Genomic DNA, 17,500 nt, shown 5'->3' with positions numbered 1-17,500 from the left:
TTATTACTTTAGAAAACGTTTCGCTATTAGCATTTCTAAATATGCCTTTAAAAACGTTTCTGTCATTGCTAAATATTATTAAAGATATCTGATCATTACAATGAAAAACGTTTCGACATGACCATTTCTGAATAATCCTTTAACCTAACCTAACCTACCCCAACCTAACCATTTATGAATATTCTTTTTACCTTACCTAATCTAAACAACTTAATCTAACCCAACCCAACCTAACTTAACCTATCACAACCTTAAATAACATAACCTAACCTAACCCAGCCCAACCTAAACCAACCTAACCCAACTATTTATGAATATTCTTTTAACCTTACCTATCCTAATCAACCTAACCTATCACAAACTAACCAACATATCCTAACCTAAACCAACCTAACCTACCCCAATCCAACCAACATATCCTAACCTAAACCAACCTAACCTACCCCAACCCAACCTAAACCAACCTACCCTAACCATTTCTGAACATTCTTCTAACCTTACCTAACCTAAATCAACCCAACCTCACCAAACCCAACTTCACCCAAACTAACCTAACACAACCTAACTAACATAACCTAACCTAACCTAACCTAACATAACCCAACCTCAACCTAACTTAATCTAACCTACCGCAACCTGACCAACATAACCTAACCTACCGCAACCTAAGCAACCAAACCTAACCTAACCTACCCCAACGTAACCTAACCTAACCAACCTAACCTAACCTAACCAACCTAATCTAACCTAACCTACCCCAACGTAACCTAACCTAACCAACCTAACCTAACCTAACCAAACCATTTCTGAATATTCTTTTGACCTTACCTAACCTAAAAAACCTAACCTAACCTAACCCAACCCACCCTAACCTACCCCAGCCTGACCTACCACAACCTAACCAACATAACCTAACCTAACCCAACATAGCCCAACCCCAGCCTAACTTAAACAAACCTACTGCAACCTAACCAACATAACCTAACCTAGTGCAACCCAACCCAACCTAACCTAACCTAACCTAACCTTTCCTTTCAAAATTAACATTTATGAAAATGACTTTAGAGAAACTTACCCAGCGGCTGCAGCCTCGTCGGAGTTTTACTAGTTACATGTTCCATTATTTTACCAAAAAACAAAAAGATATTTCCTCATTATGGATTCACCTCTCAAATTGCTGGATTTCGGAACTGAAAATTGGAATGGGCTGTAAATCATTCTTCCTTAATTAACACTTCGAAATATAAATCAATGATTTATATTTCATTAACGCTTCCGATCCCGACCGCTCTCTGTGGAGCAAAAAAAAAAAAAATATGGAGCATGACTTTATGCCCATTAGGCTATCAATTAGGTTTAATTTTGGGGTAATTTGGCCTCCGAGTGTAGGTGTGTGTGTGTATACTTATGTGTGTGTACGTGTGCTGGTGAGAGAGAGAGAGAGAGAGAGAGAGAGAGGAGACAGAGAGAGTGCTAAAGAATTGTGTTCTGGAACTTCTAATATGCACCATATTCTTTGGAAGCTTGAATTTCAAGTCAGTGGCCCCTTTTCTGGCCTTGTTCCTTATGAATATGGGCTTATCTCCTGAATGATAATAATAATAATAATAATAATAATAATAATAATAATAATAATAATAACAATAATAACAGGTCAAATAAGGTGACACACTAGAACAAATAACTATCGTGATCCTGATGTAGTCGCTTGTACATCGCTAGGAGTAAGAATCCTTCCTTCTTTCACCTTTTTCAAAAATTAATTTATTCTATCATATATATATATATATATATATATATATATATATATATATATATATATATATATATATATATAAAATTTTGCCATGGAGGAAAAAATGAAAAAGTGAGATAGCCGAGTACACACTCGGCTATCTCGCCTTTTCATTTTTTCCCTAGTGGCAAAAAAACCTTTATTTATCCATAGCATCACATTTTATATACTTCGTGATCAAGTTATTCATATATATATATATATATATATATATATATATATATATATATATATATTCTATAGTTTGTCTCCATGTACGTGATGGATAAATGTAGTCTAGGTGATTTCCATCATTTCACAGTCATTCCGAGCATTCATCTTCCTGAGAGAGAGAGAGAGAGAGAGAGAGAGAGAGAGAGAGAGAGAGAGAGAGAGAGAGAGAGAGAGACTTCTTCCACCTACATGGTTATATTCTCTCCCTTGTTCCTCGTACCTCCTCCTTCGTTAGGGCTAGAAATCCTAATCTCTCTAGGGACAGATTCCACCCCTTTTGAGTTTGTTCATTTTTATCCCGAGCCGCTGATGTACCTACGTAGACAGGGTTTCCATGAAGTCCCTGTACCATTGCAAGTATTTATTGCTCAGAATGGTATTGGGACTTTATGGACACCCTGTATATTAGTCGCGTAAGCAAGCATTTCGACGTAATATAGACTTGTCTCTCCTCGACATAATTTGCAGGTTCCTTCTACTAGAATTGCTCACATAATTAACTGTTTGTTCTCTGATGCGGGTTAGTAGAGGCAATACTAAATGGCATATCTGTACTGTCTATTCAGCCCTAACTTCTTCAATGCAGGGTTTTCTCTCTCCTCCACCTTTAGATCTTTGACCGTCTTCTATCTATAGATCTCTGCCTTTGTGTCCAACCTCTCCAACTTCCTCTTTTCGCTGTCTTAAATGCCCTATTGCTTGGTTTGACAGCCTAAATTTCATAAGTCAAATCATATCTATGTTTTCATACAACTTCATGTTTATTGGCTGATTTTATTTGCTGTAAGATTATTTGCTATGAAACCAATTTTGAAATTCAATACCACGCTGTAGTGCAAAAGTAGATATAAATATTTATCACGAGTGATATTTGCCCAATAGATCATTGACTTAACTTGCGAAATTGCCAACTATCATAAGTAATATTTGCCCGATAGACCAGTCTCTTCACTACTATGAAATTCAGGGTCTCTGTAACACGGTTTTTTGGACTTTGCTCCTTATCAAAGCATCGGATGTAGTTGAAAGTTGACATATGTATATTTTACAACTACACACAAATTTTTTCAGAATTATCAATAACCTAAACCCGATAGTTTTACTTTTTATAGAGTAAAAATGATCTAGCCGACGCCATGGCCAATGATTGCGAGCCAAGAGTCGAAAAACATTCATTACGTAAGCAAGGTAAACATCGTTTTACGAAATGTTGCCCCGCCCATCCACCAGACAGAAACCCATTCACCTTATTCCATCGGCTCTGAAACCCATAGTAGTCAAGAATGGCTAACAGGATTTGAATTGTCCTCGTGGTTGCAAAACTGCATTTGTCTTACGACTTGCAACTTTATACAGTCAAGAGAAAGCCCGTGACCATACTTACTATAGCCTGAATAGGTAATTAGTCAGTTTCTAGTTTAAATCCAATGTTTATGGTCTGATTTGTATTTAACATAATGTGATTATAATACTTGTAATGCCATTCAGGATTTTGAACATTTCCATTAACTATTCACTATGCCACCAAGAGAGAGAGAAAAAGTGAGAGATTGTATGTAAACAGTCTTTATATAACTATTTTTGTTAAAATAAAATTTTTATCCAAAGTAATTACAACCTTATATGTGCTAAAATCTCCAGCAGACCAACGGATCATCCGATATAATTTTTTTTCTTCTTCTTTAGTCTGAACGACCATGTTGGATATAAAGACTTTATGAATGGTGGAACGATACATAGATGTGGGTGGGGTATCTGTGCTAGCGTAGTAATACTACTGTAGCAGTAGTGCCGCAAAATTATTAATAGCAGCAGTATACATGAATTAAACGTTTAGGCCAACTGCTGGGATCCCTGAGGATCATTTAGCACTTCTTACAACTATTCGAGAAATGAGTTTTTATAGCCAGAAGTTAGATTTTCTCATACAACAATGTCCATGATAGCCTTCAGTGTTATCCTGAATTATGACGAGGCCAAAGTGGGTGGAGTCTCATGAAGTCATCATTCTGACGATAATTATTGATGAAGGTTTAAAGCCAAAATACGGTACCGTCTTTTTTTTTTTAAATAGGTAGATAGTCGATAAATAAAAATTGCTTGACATTGGATACTGCAGATATCAAATGAAGCTTGTCTACTATGTCTTTGAAAATTACCAACTATTCCCTACATCTTGTCAATCTGATTGTGACCTATAAAGTAAATTATAATTTCTTAGGACACTTATTTTGGGAGTTAAACTAATAATCGAAGTGTTTTTGTATTTATAAGCATATTTTGTTGGTTTGTTCATTATGACAATTATCAGTGGAGAGGATTCAGAGTTCATAAAGGTGTACTGCTTTGCTTGTATTTAAATTTTTGTCATTGTTGCCAGAGATATAGCCTTCGTTACGTATAGCCAATCATCCATCGAGAAAGAGGGAAGAAATGCTGTCATAAGTTACGTAACGAGTGCGTTCGAAACCTTATCTATAAATAAGTCCGCCCGTCTTCAAAAAAAGTCACTTTTACATTATAAGTACCAAATTTATTCAACCTACGTAATGCAGAATACAGTCAAAATTTATGTGCAGATATAATGTGTATTCTGAATAAGCGTTATATCTATGAAATGCATAGATAAAAAGTTATTGCCAAAAAACCGTGTTACAGAAGCCCTGAATCTCATAGCAGTAAACTTGCCAACGTAAGTAATATTTGCCCGATAGATCATTCTCTTCAACAGTAAACTTGTCAACTATCAAAAGTAATATTTTTCCAATAGATCATCCTCGTCACTTGCAAACTTACCACCAACTATCATGAGTAGTATTTGCCCAATGAATCACTGTCTTCACTAGCGCCACCAGTTGTCATAAGTAATATTTGCCCGATATATCATTCTCTTCACTAGCAAAATTGCCAACATAAGTAATATTTTCCCGTTAGACCATTCTCTTTATTAGCAAACTTGCTAACTATCATACATAATATTTTCCCAATAGATCATCCTCGTCACTAGCGAACTCACCACCAGTTATCATTAGTAATAATTGCCCAGTAGATAATTCTTTTCTCTTGTGAAATTGCCAAGTATCCAAAATAATATTTGCCCAATAGAACATCCTCGTCACTTACGAACTTACCACCAGCTATCATGAGTAATATTTGACCAATAGATCACTGTCTTCACTAGCGAACTTGCCAGCTAATATACAAATGAATCAAATCTCCCATTCATTATTTAAAGTTTAAACATCCATCTTGAGTCCTAATCTCATTCTCCCAGAAATTATTCAACCATCTGGGACACTTTTTCCAAGATTCTTCATCTCGGCGGCTTTCATCTCATTTCCTTTAATTGGAGGACACATAATTATACTCCAAGTTGAGGGAAACTTCTAAATGTTCTTTTGCCTAAATGTGAAGAAGTTGGGGCCCCGGACGTAATATTTTAGTTACGCCCCATATTGTTTAAACTTGTGATTATATATATTATGTATGATATAATATATATATTATATATATATATATATATATATATATATATATACATATATATGTAATCACAAGTTTAAACAATATGGGGCGTAACATATATATATATATATATATATATATATATATATATATATATATATATATATATATATATAGAGTAGATATATATATATATCTATCTATCTATCTATATATATATATATATATATATATATATATAGATAGATATATATATATATATATATATATATATATATATATATATATATATATATATATATATATATATTCCTAGATTTAGGCAAATGAGTTTTTGCTTACATTTCTAGATCATCACATCTGTTGTTATCTAGTGCTCTCACTCTCTCTCTCTCTCTCTCTCTCTCTCTCTCTCTCTCTCTCTCTCTCTCTCTATCAAAGGTGCAATAACCACTGCCTGTACACGACATGAGTCTCGCTGCCTGTAGTACGAAATAAATCGGTACGTAGGAACGAAGGACAAATGAATTAAGGATAAGTAATTGGATCAGTTTCTAGAAATAAGGATTTCAAGAGAAAAGTCCGAGAGACTGCCGCGCTCTGGTTATAAATGGGGGACATCGGTGTTCTATGGCGCATCGCCATAAAAGGAACGGATGTCGGAAACAGGGAAGCGCGTTCGGTAATGGTCTCTGAAATTAATGGTACCAAAATGCCAGTTTAAAAGAGGCTGGCTTGGTCTTCTTCTGTCTTTTCCAGCGGGAGAAATCTTTGCGCGGAGTCATTCCAGCAGAGAGAGAGAGAGAGAGAGACGCTAACGACAGTAATAGAGAATCTGATTTACTAATGACAAATTTGGAGAGAAAGAGAGAGAGAGAGAAGGAGAGAGAGAGAGAGAGAGAGATTAACGACAGTGATAGAGTTTTTACTACTGACAAATGACAAATTTGGAGAGAGAGAGAGAGAGAGAGAGAGAGAGAGAGAGAGAGACTAACGGCGTTGATGAAGATCTAATGACAAATATGAGAGAGAGAGAGAGAGAGAGAGAGAGAGAGAGAGAAGCAGGCTGATACAGAATTACCAATGACGAATTAAGAGAGAGAAAGAGAGAGAGAGACTGGCAAAGGATTACTAACAACAAATTTGTCGAGAGAGAGAGAGAGAGAGAGAGAGAGACTGGCAGAGAATGACTAATATATAATATAAAATTTGTCCAGAGAGAGAGAGAGAGAGAGAGAGAGAGAGAGAGAGAGAGAATTTTAGGAATAAATGACAAAGACAAACCATTTGACTATATCTCGTAATTCCCTGCATTTCCCACCCTTTCGGTTATTCTTACGCCACACATACAATGCAAATATTTTTATCTCAATAGTTTCCAAAAAAAAAAAAAAGAAAAAAAAAATACTATCAAAATCAATATTGAATACAAAATATTTAAAATTTTGTCGAGATCTCGTTCCTCACAGTAACTGGCAATCTTCGAGTAGCTTTGTATAAAACAGGTATTTTGCAAGTTAAACAACCTCTCTTTTCTTAGTATAAGTTTACCCTGGACTTACAACGTTTCTCCTCGTCATTCGTATTATCTCATTCCACTTGGATGGTAATATCCTTTCTCCTGGCATTATAAACTAAGTATTTGGTATGTGTTTTTGACATATTATTTTTAAGTCCGAGTCTTTCATGATGCTTTAATGTATTTGTATGTATTTTTTGCAGCATATGATGTCTATGCCAGTCTCTCACGACGCTCATGATTGGCTGTTGATAAGTCAATCACAGGGCTGGAAACTCTTTCGCATAGCCAGGATGTATGTTCCACCTCTCCTGAAGGATACTCCAGCCCTGTGATTGGCTTATCAACAGCCAATCATGAGCGTCGTAAGGGACTGGCCTAGACATTAGGTTCACGGGTGATATGAATCTACTCCACCTTATATAACTTTATTGAACAGTTTCGATTAAATTTCTGAAATGTGGATAAACTGGACAGGAAAAGATCTTTCGGGCAAAAACAGTTAGGAAATTACCTTTCCAGCGGTCTGTGATTCCAGCAAGAACCTGAGTAATGGGGTGTAGAATTCTCTTCGACTAAAGGCCTGTCCACACGACCGGGCCTTGATCGGCGGACCTCCTCTCAAACGGGCACACATATATATACTCAAATAAGGTGTCGCTGGAAGTGTATTGTCTGACGTCTGTCAAAACTAGGGCGACATCTCTCAGTCTGTTGGTCTCTGCCACAAATCATGACAGGTACCTGTAAAGGTCATTGAGATGCTGGCAGAGAAGGTTATGCAGGAGAGAGTACAAAAGATGCTAATTAAGTGTGCAAGGATTCAGCTCAGGGGTGGAGCTGCAGGTGCGAAACACTGCGGAAACAAGGACAGGAGTACAAGGTCAGGTCATGGAGACCACACGTGTGAAGGTGTGAATTTAACGAATTTTAGCGGCTGATCCCTTCAAAAGACACTCATAAAATTTGACGGGAATTCGCACAATGGTGGTGAGGGTACATAGTTCCATATGTCTCCTACCTTCCTCGAAATGGTAAGTCGTTATCAGCGTAAGGTCGGTGTCTTGATTAGATTGGGACAGTGATGGCCGTGACAAGGGCATGACAGGTAATAAATCAAAATTGACAAGACATCAAAATGACATTTTCACAGATGGCCAATGACACGTCCATGTTCTTCATCTTTGAGACGTCGTTAAGGTAGAGAGGAACAAAAGGTGGCGATAAACAACGAGACAAAATATCTCAAAAGGTCACAACAACACTTGTTGCTTTTACTCGATCTTTTCCCAAATCGATTCCTCGATTTCTCCCATGATTCTTTAAATTTTTCCTCATGTTTCAAAATTACAAAAAAAAGGCAAAACATGTGTCAGAAGGATGCTTGTTACAATATATTATATATATATATATATATATATATATATATATATATATATATGTGTGTGTGTGTGTGTGTGTGTGTGTGTGTGTGTGTGGTTTTGTGAGTTTCCTAGTGTCTTTTACAAACATATCTCAGAGAGAGAGAAAGAGAGAATAAGGGAGAGAGACATTCCTTACAGACGTTACAGCTCGTTCGGGTTTCCCCAGGTCCCTCAGTGTCTACTAGAGAGTTGCTAATGCATCTTCCTGTATATTTTGCATCTTTCAATCTTGGATGGTCTGGGATGCAGCTTAGATATTTGTCGAGCTTATTCTTAAATACATCTACGCTCGCTCCTGATATGTTCCTCAGATGAGCTGGCGACGCATTGGATAGACGCTGCATTAACGAGAGAGAGAGAGAGAGAGAAACCAAATCTACGTTGGTGACTATTCCCTGAATTACCGTCGATATCGGGCATCTTCAACAAAGGAGGTAAACACGAGAGCAACGACCGTCGTCGATCTCTTTACTTGTCTGAGATTCCAGCGAAACCTTTTGTCTCCTCAAACTTTTCGACTTCTTGGGATGCGATTCCCGGCCTTTTTCAGAAAATGGTCTTTCGAATTATTGGTTTTCCCTCTAGTCAAGAATGGAATGAACCTTTTTTTTTTTTTTAAATAAAAACAACAACATTATTTCATTATTTTTTGTTGTCTCTAATCAAGAATGGAATGCACTGATTTCTTCTTTATTATTTCATCGCCTTGGTTTTCTCTCTAGTCGAGAATGGAATGCACTGACTTCTTCTTTATTATTTCATCGCCTTGGTTTTCTCTCTAGTCGAGAATGGAATGCACCGATTTCTTCTTTATTATTTCATCGCCTTGGTTTTCTCTCTAGTCGAGAATGGAATGCACTGACCTTCTTTATTATTTCATTGCCTTGGTATTCTCTCTAGTCGAGAATGGAATGCACTGACTTCTTCTTTATTATTTCATCGCCTTGGTTTTCTCTCTAGTCGAGAATGGAATGCACTGACTTCTTCTTTATTATTTCATCGCCTTGGTTTTCTCTCTAGTCGAGAATGGAATGCACCGATTTCTTCTTTATTATTTCATCGCCCTTGGTTTTCTCTCTAGTCGAGAATGGAATGCACTGACTTCTTCTTTATTATTTCATTGCCTTGGTATTCTCTCTAGTCGAGAATGGAATGCACTGATTTCTTCTTTATTATTTCATCGCCTTGGTTTTCTCTCTAGTCGAGAACGAAATCACCTGATTTCTTTATTCTTTCATCCTAGCAACATTATTTCATCGGATTACGTTCCCGCTAGACGTAAAAAATGAGATAGGCAGAGGTTTTCTTCGGTCATAAATGAAATTCATCAATTTTTAGATTTCTGTCAGAGAAAACTATTGGGACGGCTTTGTCTGTCCGTCCGCCTTCAGATCTTGAAAACCACTGAGGCTAGAGGGCTGCAAATTGGTACATTGATCATCCACCCTTCAATCATCAAACATACCAAATTGTAGCTCTCTAGCCTCAGTAGTTTTTTGTTTTATTTTGGGTTAAAGTTAGCCATATTCGTGCGTCTGGCCGGGCTTCCGGAGGCACGGGGCGCATCCTAACTTAACTCCATCTGGGGGAGCAACTGAGCACTGGACGTCAGTCTGGTCGTCGCTGTAGCTTCTACAGACGCGTTATTTATTTATGGCTGAGACGAGATCCAGTCATTTTAAGACCAACCAGTTTACCATTCTCTCAAATGAAAAGGAATTATGACTCAACCTTTCAAACAATTCGGGGAATAACTAGAAAGCCTCAGGGGAACAGGAATGTGTGAATTTGAGGATTCTGTTTTTTGCTTCTTTTCAATGTTGCCACAGGGGAGCCCCTTACATGTATTATAATATGCATGGCCGTCTTTCGATTTTAAATGTTGGCCCAAATTATTGGGGCTATGCTTGTATTTAAACTTTTTTTTTTTTATTTTAAATATGACAAGAATTTAGCGATAAGCCCTTTTTATTTGTCTCTCTCTTTTCCTACTCTTTATCTTCTTCCATTCATTCATTCTCTTTCTTCCCTAGTTTATTCGATGTTTAATGCCTGACTTTGCAATTTCTTAAAGAATGATGCTTTCATCGCAAATAATTTTTTGTGACAAAGCTTCCTGACCGGAAAAATTAGTCTGTGGTTGAATCTCTCTCTCTCTCTCTCTCTCTCTCTCTCTCTCTCTCTCTCTCTCTCTCTCTCGTTCAAAGAAGAACCACTGTTTCGTAACATACAAGTCCTTAATAAGAACACACAAAATCTTGAAGAGGAAACTTAAGATGGTACGAGAGGAATCGGATGCCATTTTCATTTTGTTTTACTTTCTGATACTTAGAGCCAGCTCTATGAGACCCATGAATCAGCTCAGGTGTCTGGTAATAATAATAATAATAATAGTAATAATAATCATCATCATCATCATCATCATCATCATCATCTATGGTGCATCATTACGTCGTGACTGGAAATGGCGAGTTAAAAACCACAATAATGTAATATAACATACTGTATTTAATTCCGATATACAAAAAGGTTAAAAGACACCGACCTTTCGACCGTTTGGCTTAAGAAGACCGTTGTGTATTTTTGCCTTCTGGGAAAATATTTAACTCGTTAATGATAATAGTATGGCCATATTACCACAGTCTTCTGTCCTGCCACAACACGGTACCTAAACAGCGTAAATGATAATATATATGATATTGCTTATTGAATCTTATCCCTTATATAGTACTTCTTATTTGTGTGGGATTTACCAAGATTGCCCTTTGAAAGTCTATTGGAATTTCCCGCAAACGCAAATATATTTTCATCCGGCGTATTAGGAAATGAATTGGAGTGTGTTGTGTTGTAAAGATGTTTACATTGTCGTGCTGATATTGAAGCAATTTGTCCAAGAGATAAAATAACTAAATAGGAAATCTATAATGCGTTCACAGATATTTGCGTCGATAGAACCGGATGGGAGAACGACCCGGAATCATCGCTTACTCGGGAAGTAAGCCTAAAAACTATTTTGTTGGCGTTGAGGGGGCGGGTGGAAAGGTCTATGGAATAGCCTAAAAAGGTTTGAAAAAGGTCAAAATGAAACTTTATGGTAGGCGATAAAGAAGTGAGACAGTAGTGTAGAACCTTCATTAATGAGAGAAATCAGAGCGATTGGACATCTTATACAGAATCCCAAATAATTTATGAGGGAAGCAGAGTAGAGAGATGTTCATTAACTTCTGGGAAAAGTGAAAAAGGCTGGATTTTGGGGATCGTGTTTAGCTGGAAAAATTTTCATGATTAAGGCGAATGGTTGGGGCAGAGAGATGCAGTAATTGAGAAGTGTGTGAGAGAGAGAGAGAGAGAGAGAGAGAATGGAAGAATAAAACAATCATCGAGAGAGAAGGGGAGAGAGCGAGGGAGCGATGGTGCCGAGTCAGTGAATGAAGATTCAAATAATCAGAGAGAGAGAGAGAGAGAGAGAGCCATCATAGAGCGAAATAAAGAGAGAATGAAGGGAAAACAGCGAGAGAGAGAGAGAGAGAGAGAGAGAGAAGAGAGAGAGAGAGAGAGAGAGAGCCACCATCATAGAGCGAAATAAAGAGAGAATGAAGGGAAAAAACAGCGAGAGAGAGAGAGAGAGAGAGAGAGAGAGTGAGAGAGAGAGAGAGCAACCACCATAAAGCGAAATAAAGAGAAAGAGAGTGAAGAGGAAAACAGAGAGAGAGAGAGCATTTATAGAGCCAAATAAAGAGAAAAAGAGTGAGGGGAAAAAAGAGAGAGAGAGAGAGAGAGATTTAAAAAAAAAACTAACCATTTCATACAAAGAGACACTCAACGCATTTTTGTTTTTCTATGTAAATCAGAGAGTAACGCCTCAGTTCTTGAAATAAGAGCGTGAGCATCATATAGTAATCGGAGGGGGACGGTATATTCAGTCCCAAAAGAGGCTGCCTTAGGATTCCAAGAGAATCGTTGAGTTTGATCTTTCGTTAAAATCTCAATTTCTACACGAATAGGTACCTTTGCTCTCCCTCAGTAAAGAGAGACTTCACTGATGACTGTAAGGCTCTTATACACGGTTTCAGATCAATGTCGAGGAGTGGTAAGGTGAGAAAAGGCAAATATGCAGCTCATTAGTAGCTGCCCAGGAAGTGAAGTTGGTGGTTTCAAAAGGATATTGGCCAAGTATAGTGCAATGGATCCCTTAGTTACTGTGGGGGTGAGTGCCGTCAACAGTGCTCATGACGCGGTGCACTGTTGGCATCAAATAATGTTCTTTGCAGCATCCATCCCTCAGGCCCTAGCTGCAACCCCTTCAGTCCATATACTGTAAGGTCACTCATAAAATTTTATTGATGTCTCCGGGGCCTAAAGCTGAATTCCATCCAGCCTCTTTCTGGACAACGTGTCTGTATAGTGACATAAGACGTTCACACATCGAAGTTTTCCACAGCAATAGTTAGGCAGTTGAACATTAGGCCAGTTTCGCACTCCCCACCCCAGACACCTTTTATCCAGAAAGGGGTGAAATGGAAATCTCTCTCAAACATCCATGAACTTATATGAGTGACTGTATCTTCCTTCATTTTCCCTTTTTTCCATCTGCCTTTCCATCCTCTCCTAACAATAATTGTTTCCTAGTGCAACTGCTTTGAGGTTTACCGCCTGTTACGCCTTTCAAACCTACCTGGTCTCGTTTCCCTTGTAGGTTCCAGCACTTGGCCTTTGGCCTAAATTCTGCATCGTATTATATGCTCCCCTGTTCTATTATTCCCTGATCCAAAGCTTATTCCGAAGGTGACACCACTATGCTCCATTACATAATTGTGTGAATGTAATTATGCTAACGAGTTAAGAGCAGAATATCACTCCCGGGTATAACTACATTAGAACGCTTTCCCTGGCATCTTTGGAATATTCATCGGAGGGAGATCAAATTAAGCTGCTTTTTTTTTGTCGCCGTTGTCTGATATCTCATCTGGACCTAAAAGCATTATTGGATTATTTACACTGAAAGTGAGACCTTCAGGGAGAGATATGGAATTAAATGGAATATAAATCTTAGGCCAGAGTATGATTCAATTCACAATATTAGTAAATCAGTTAAAATGTACGCATTGAAAGTGTTACACATTTGTACAAAAAATGTAGAGAAAATGTAATTGGAATTTTTTTAGCAGAAAAATTAATAGTTAGAGAGATAACTATAGATTTATACCAGACACCAAACACTGCGACCTCTGTGGTCTTCCACCGCTGAAATGGAAATTAATGATTAAAAGGTTTGATAGGTGTAACAGGTGGAAAACCTCAAAGCAGTTGCACAATGAAACAGTTGTTGAAAGAGGTAGGGAAATAAGCTGGCAAAAGAGAAGAATATGAACGGAATGAAAAATTGAAAAAAAATCGCTAATTATATTCATTAATCTCTTAACATGAATGAGGAACTAATATCCAGAAGTTTATGAAAAAAATTGCGTAAAAAATCGACTTATAACGTTACTTTTGTATAATCTACTATTACAGCTAGACTCGTTGGGATGACCATGTTTTGTAAATATTTACCTCCCTCTCTATCCATCGAAAACCCTTTCTCTCTCTTCTCTCTCTCTTCGGATCGTCTCTCTCTCTCTCTCTCTTCTCTCTCTCTCTCTCTTTGAATCTGGGAGGGAATTTTACTCATAATGCAAAAGGGGGCGTGGATGGAGGGACTAACTCTTTGAGTGGGCGTGGCAATATATAGTTTAAGAACCACTGTTCTTAGTCCATTTTCCTTCTACTTCTGAAAACGTTCCCTTACCTTACAGACCTTACAGCACGTTCGGGTTTCCCCAGGTCCCTCAGTGTGAGGCACCTCTAATGTCTACCAGAGAATTGCTAATGCTGTTTAGATATTTGTCGAGCTTATTCTTAAACACATCTACGCTCACTCCTGATATGTTCCTCAGGTGAGCTGGCGACGCATTGAATAGACGCTGCATTGTCGATGCTGGTGCGTAGTGGATTAATACCTTGTGTGCTTTCCTTATTTTTCCTGGTATAGTTTTGGGCACTATTAATCTACCTCTGCTTGATATTGCTGACTAATTGCACTTTCGTATCTCACAGAGGTTCATCCAAGCAACACTGGAACTCCCCGTAAGGGGAATATTGCCGTCAGTGCACCTCACGCGGCGCACTTTAGGCCTTTTTTGAGGTTCTGCAACGTGCCTTATTTGACAACCTAGCTGCAACCCCTTTTCATACCTTTTACTGTACCCCTGTCCTTAACCCTTTCCTAACAACTGTTTCTTTAGTGGAACTGCTCAAAGGTTGTCTTCCTGTTACACCTTTCAAACCTCTTGATCTTCATTTTCCTTTCAGCCCTGAATGACCGCATTGGTCCAAGCGATTGGCCGCGGTCTAAATCTTATATTCCCATTCCAATTCCGACAATGGCACTGAATTTGTAATAAGAAACCCTCCCGGGATGTCATTAGCAGGATACGAAGTCTGAATAATTTGCCATCCCGTGAAAATTAATTAAAGATAAAAAAAAATGTTCCCAGGCATTATGACAAGAACAGTGACCCACAGTTCGCCTGATTACCGAAATGTAGCATATATTTAATTCTGATTAACTATTTAGATTGCTGTTCGTAATTAACGTTGCTGGCACATCCCATAAATAATTAATATCGGTGCGACAAAACTCTCAACGTGACTTGAGAGAACGCAATCATGAGTTAATCATTGCTTTGTTAAAGACTCAAGTCATTTGGAATAAAACGATAAAAAAATAACCATTTTCAACGAAATCAAAGTAATGAATATTTAATCCTGGCGGTTTTGTCGAGATGAATTATATTATATTTGTTCTGCAGCAGGCGAACTGGTAAATTAATACCTACATTCTACAAAAGAGGCGTTATGTATGCGAAACAGTACTAATATAATATGGACATTTTTAACAATATCATTATTGTAGTACTGAATATTTTTTATTTTATTTTTAATGTTGCTAATGGATATAATAAAAATTTATTATACAATAATCTTATCACATAGAGAGAGAGAGAGAGAGAGAGAGAGAGAGAGAGAGAGAGGAGGGGTGAGGGTTATTATCTTTTTTCCTTCTATGTCAGTTTATACAGTAATTCTGAGGCATTAGAAAACATTATGTGGATTTTGTGTGTGTGCATATATATATATATATATATATATATATATATATATCTATATATATATATATATATATATATATATATATATATATCGCATTAGAATTTTATAAATACACAGTTTGAATCAGAACTCCAGAATCTGATTTGACTAAAATCTCTCCAATGTTGTTCCAGGCCAGAGCATTTTTTGTACCGTTATAAGTATAAATATCAACTGATTGCCAGTTACTTGGCGTGGCAACTGTCAGAGTTATTAACGCCGGTATACAATTACTAACAACAGCTATTTGTTTATATAAAAATAAAGTATGAAGAGTATGTTCACGTTTTCGTGTATAAATGACTTAACTAAATTTGATAAGTCATCAAATGTAGTCAAGTATAAATACATTGGTAAGTTTTATAAATTTTCTGTTTTTCGTTCAGTTTTCGAAAAAAAAATATTATGAAACGTTTATTCACTTATTCTTACATAAGTAACTCGCTGGAGGAATTGATGATAAATATATATATATATATATTATATATATATATATATATATATATATATATATATATATATATATATATAATATAAAGTATATATATATATATATATATGAATAACTTGATCACGAAGTATATAAAACGTGATGCTATGTATAAATAAAGGTTTTTTTTGCCACGAAGGAAAAAAATGAAAAAGCGAGTTAGCCGAGTACTTTCGGTCCTATTCGACCCTTTACTGAGGCATACTGATATTACAAAGAACACCATAGTCAAAAGAAGGCTTAATATACAAACTGACACTACCAGATTAGCCATAAGGGCGATTTTCACTCTACAGAGAGGAGGAGGAGTCATAGGCTAGCCACACCTTGAAGGAAACCCGCAGTAAACAAGTGATTCTCCAGAAAAAACAGTACATTTTGAAAAACAACACGGGAGCATATACAATTTAATATCATGAATTTTTACACAAATTTTTCCCAACAAAAATTATTATTAATGAAAAGACGAAAGAAAATATAAATATATATATCAAGCAAGAGAAAGAGGGAGAGAGAATATCGAACCAGAGAGAGAGAGAGAGAGAGAGAGAGAGAGAGAGAGAGAGAGAGAGAGAGAGAGAGAGACAGAGAGAGAAATTAATAACTATATACATGTGGGACTAATTTATTAGTTGTTCATTTATTTTGAGGTCCTTCATAAACTCTTACAAATATATGGGTCCAAATGGTACATTCCCAGACTAAGATTTATGTTGTTTTTATTAGTGATTTGTATAATTGCCGATTCCAGTAAATTTCTTGAAACATAATCATTAGATCTAGCAATTACCGAGGTATCACCCCAATTAATACAATGAGATTTTTCACTCAGATGGATAAACAGTGCATTTGAAGTCTGGGCCTGTTCTAACTGAAATATCTATGCTGCTTAATCCAAACACATAAATTTTTACTGGACTGACCAACGTAAAACGATGGGCAATCCTTACAAGGAATTTTTTAAATGATGTTGTTATTTGTTACGGGACTATTCTTAATTAGCAATATCTTTAATGGTATTGTTATTATAAGAGAACACTACATTAACATTAAACGATTTAAATATTGATTTTATGGTTTCAAATCCACGAAAATAAGGTAAGCTAAGTACATTTTTAGGGATTTCTTTTTCATTAATAGCAACATTATAAAAGGGTCCGAATAGGACCGAAAGTACTCGGCTAACTCGCTTTTTCATTTTTTTCCTTCGTGGCAAAAAAAAACCGACCTTTATATATATATATATATATATATATATATATATATATTATATATATATATATAGATATATATATATATATATAAGCGAATACCACGGGAAATGATAGCCAGTTCCTGGCTATCATTTCCCGTGGTATTCGCTTATTTATGAAGTCACGTGCATCTACTGTGATTTTTAAGCA

This window comes from Macrobrachium nipponense, chromosome 32 (genome assembly GCF_015104395.2).
Source record: "Macrobrachium nipponense isolate FS-2020 chromosome 32, ASM1510439v2, whole genome shotgun sequence".
Classification (NCBI taxonomy): Eukaryota; Metazoa; Arthropoda; class Malacostraca; order Decapoda; family Palaemonidae; genus Macrobrachium; species Macrobrachium nipponense.
Note: the sequence above shows the minus strand (reverse complement) of the source record.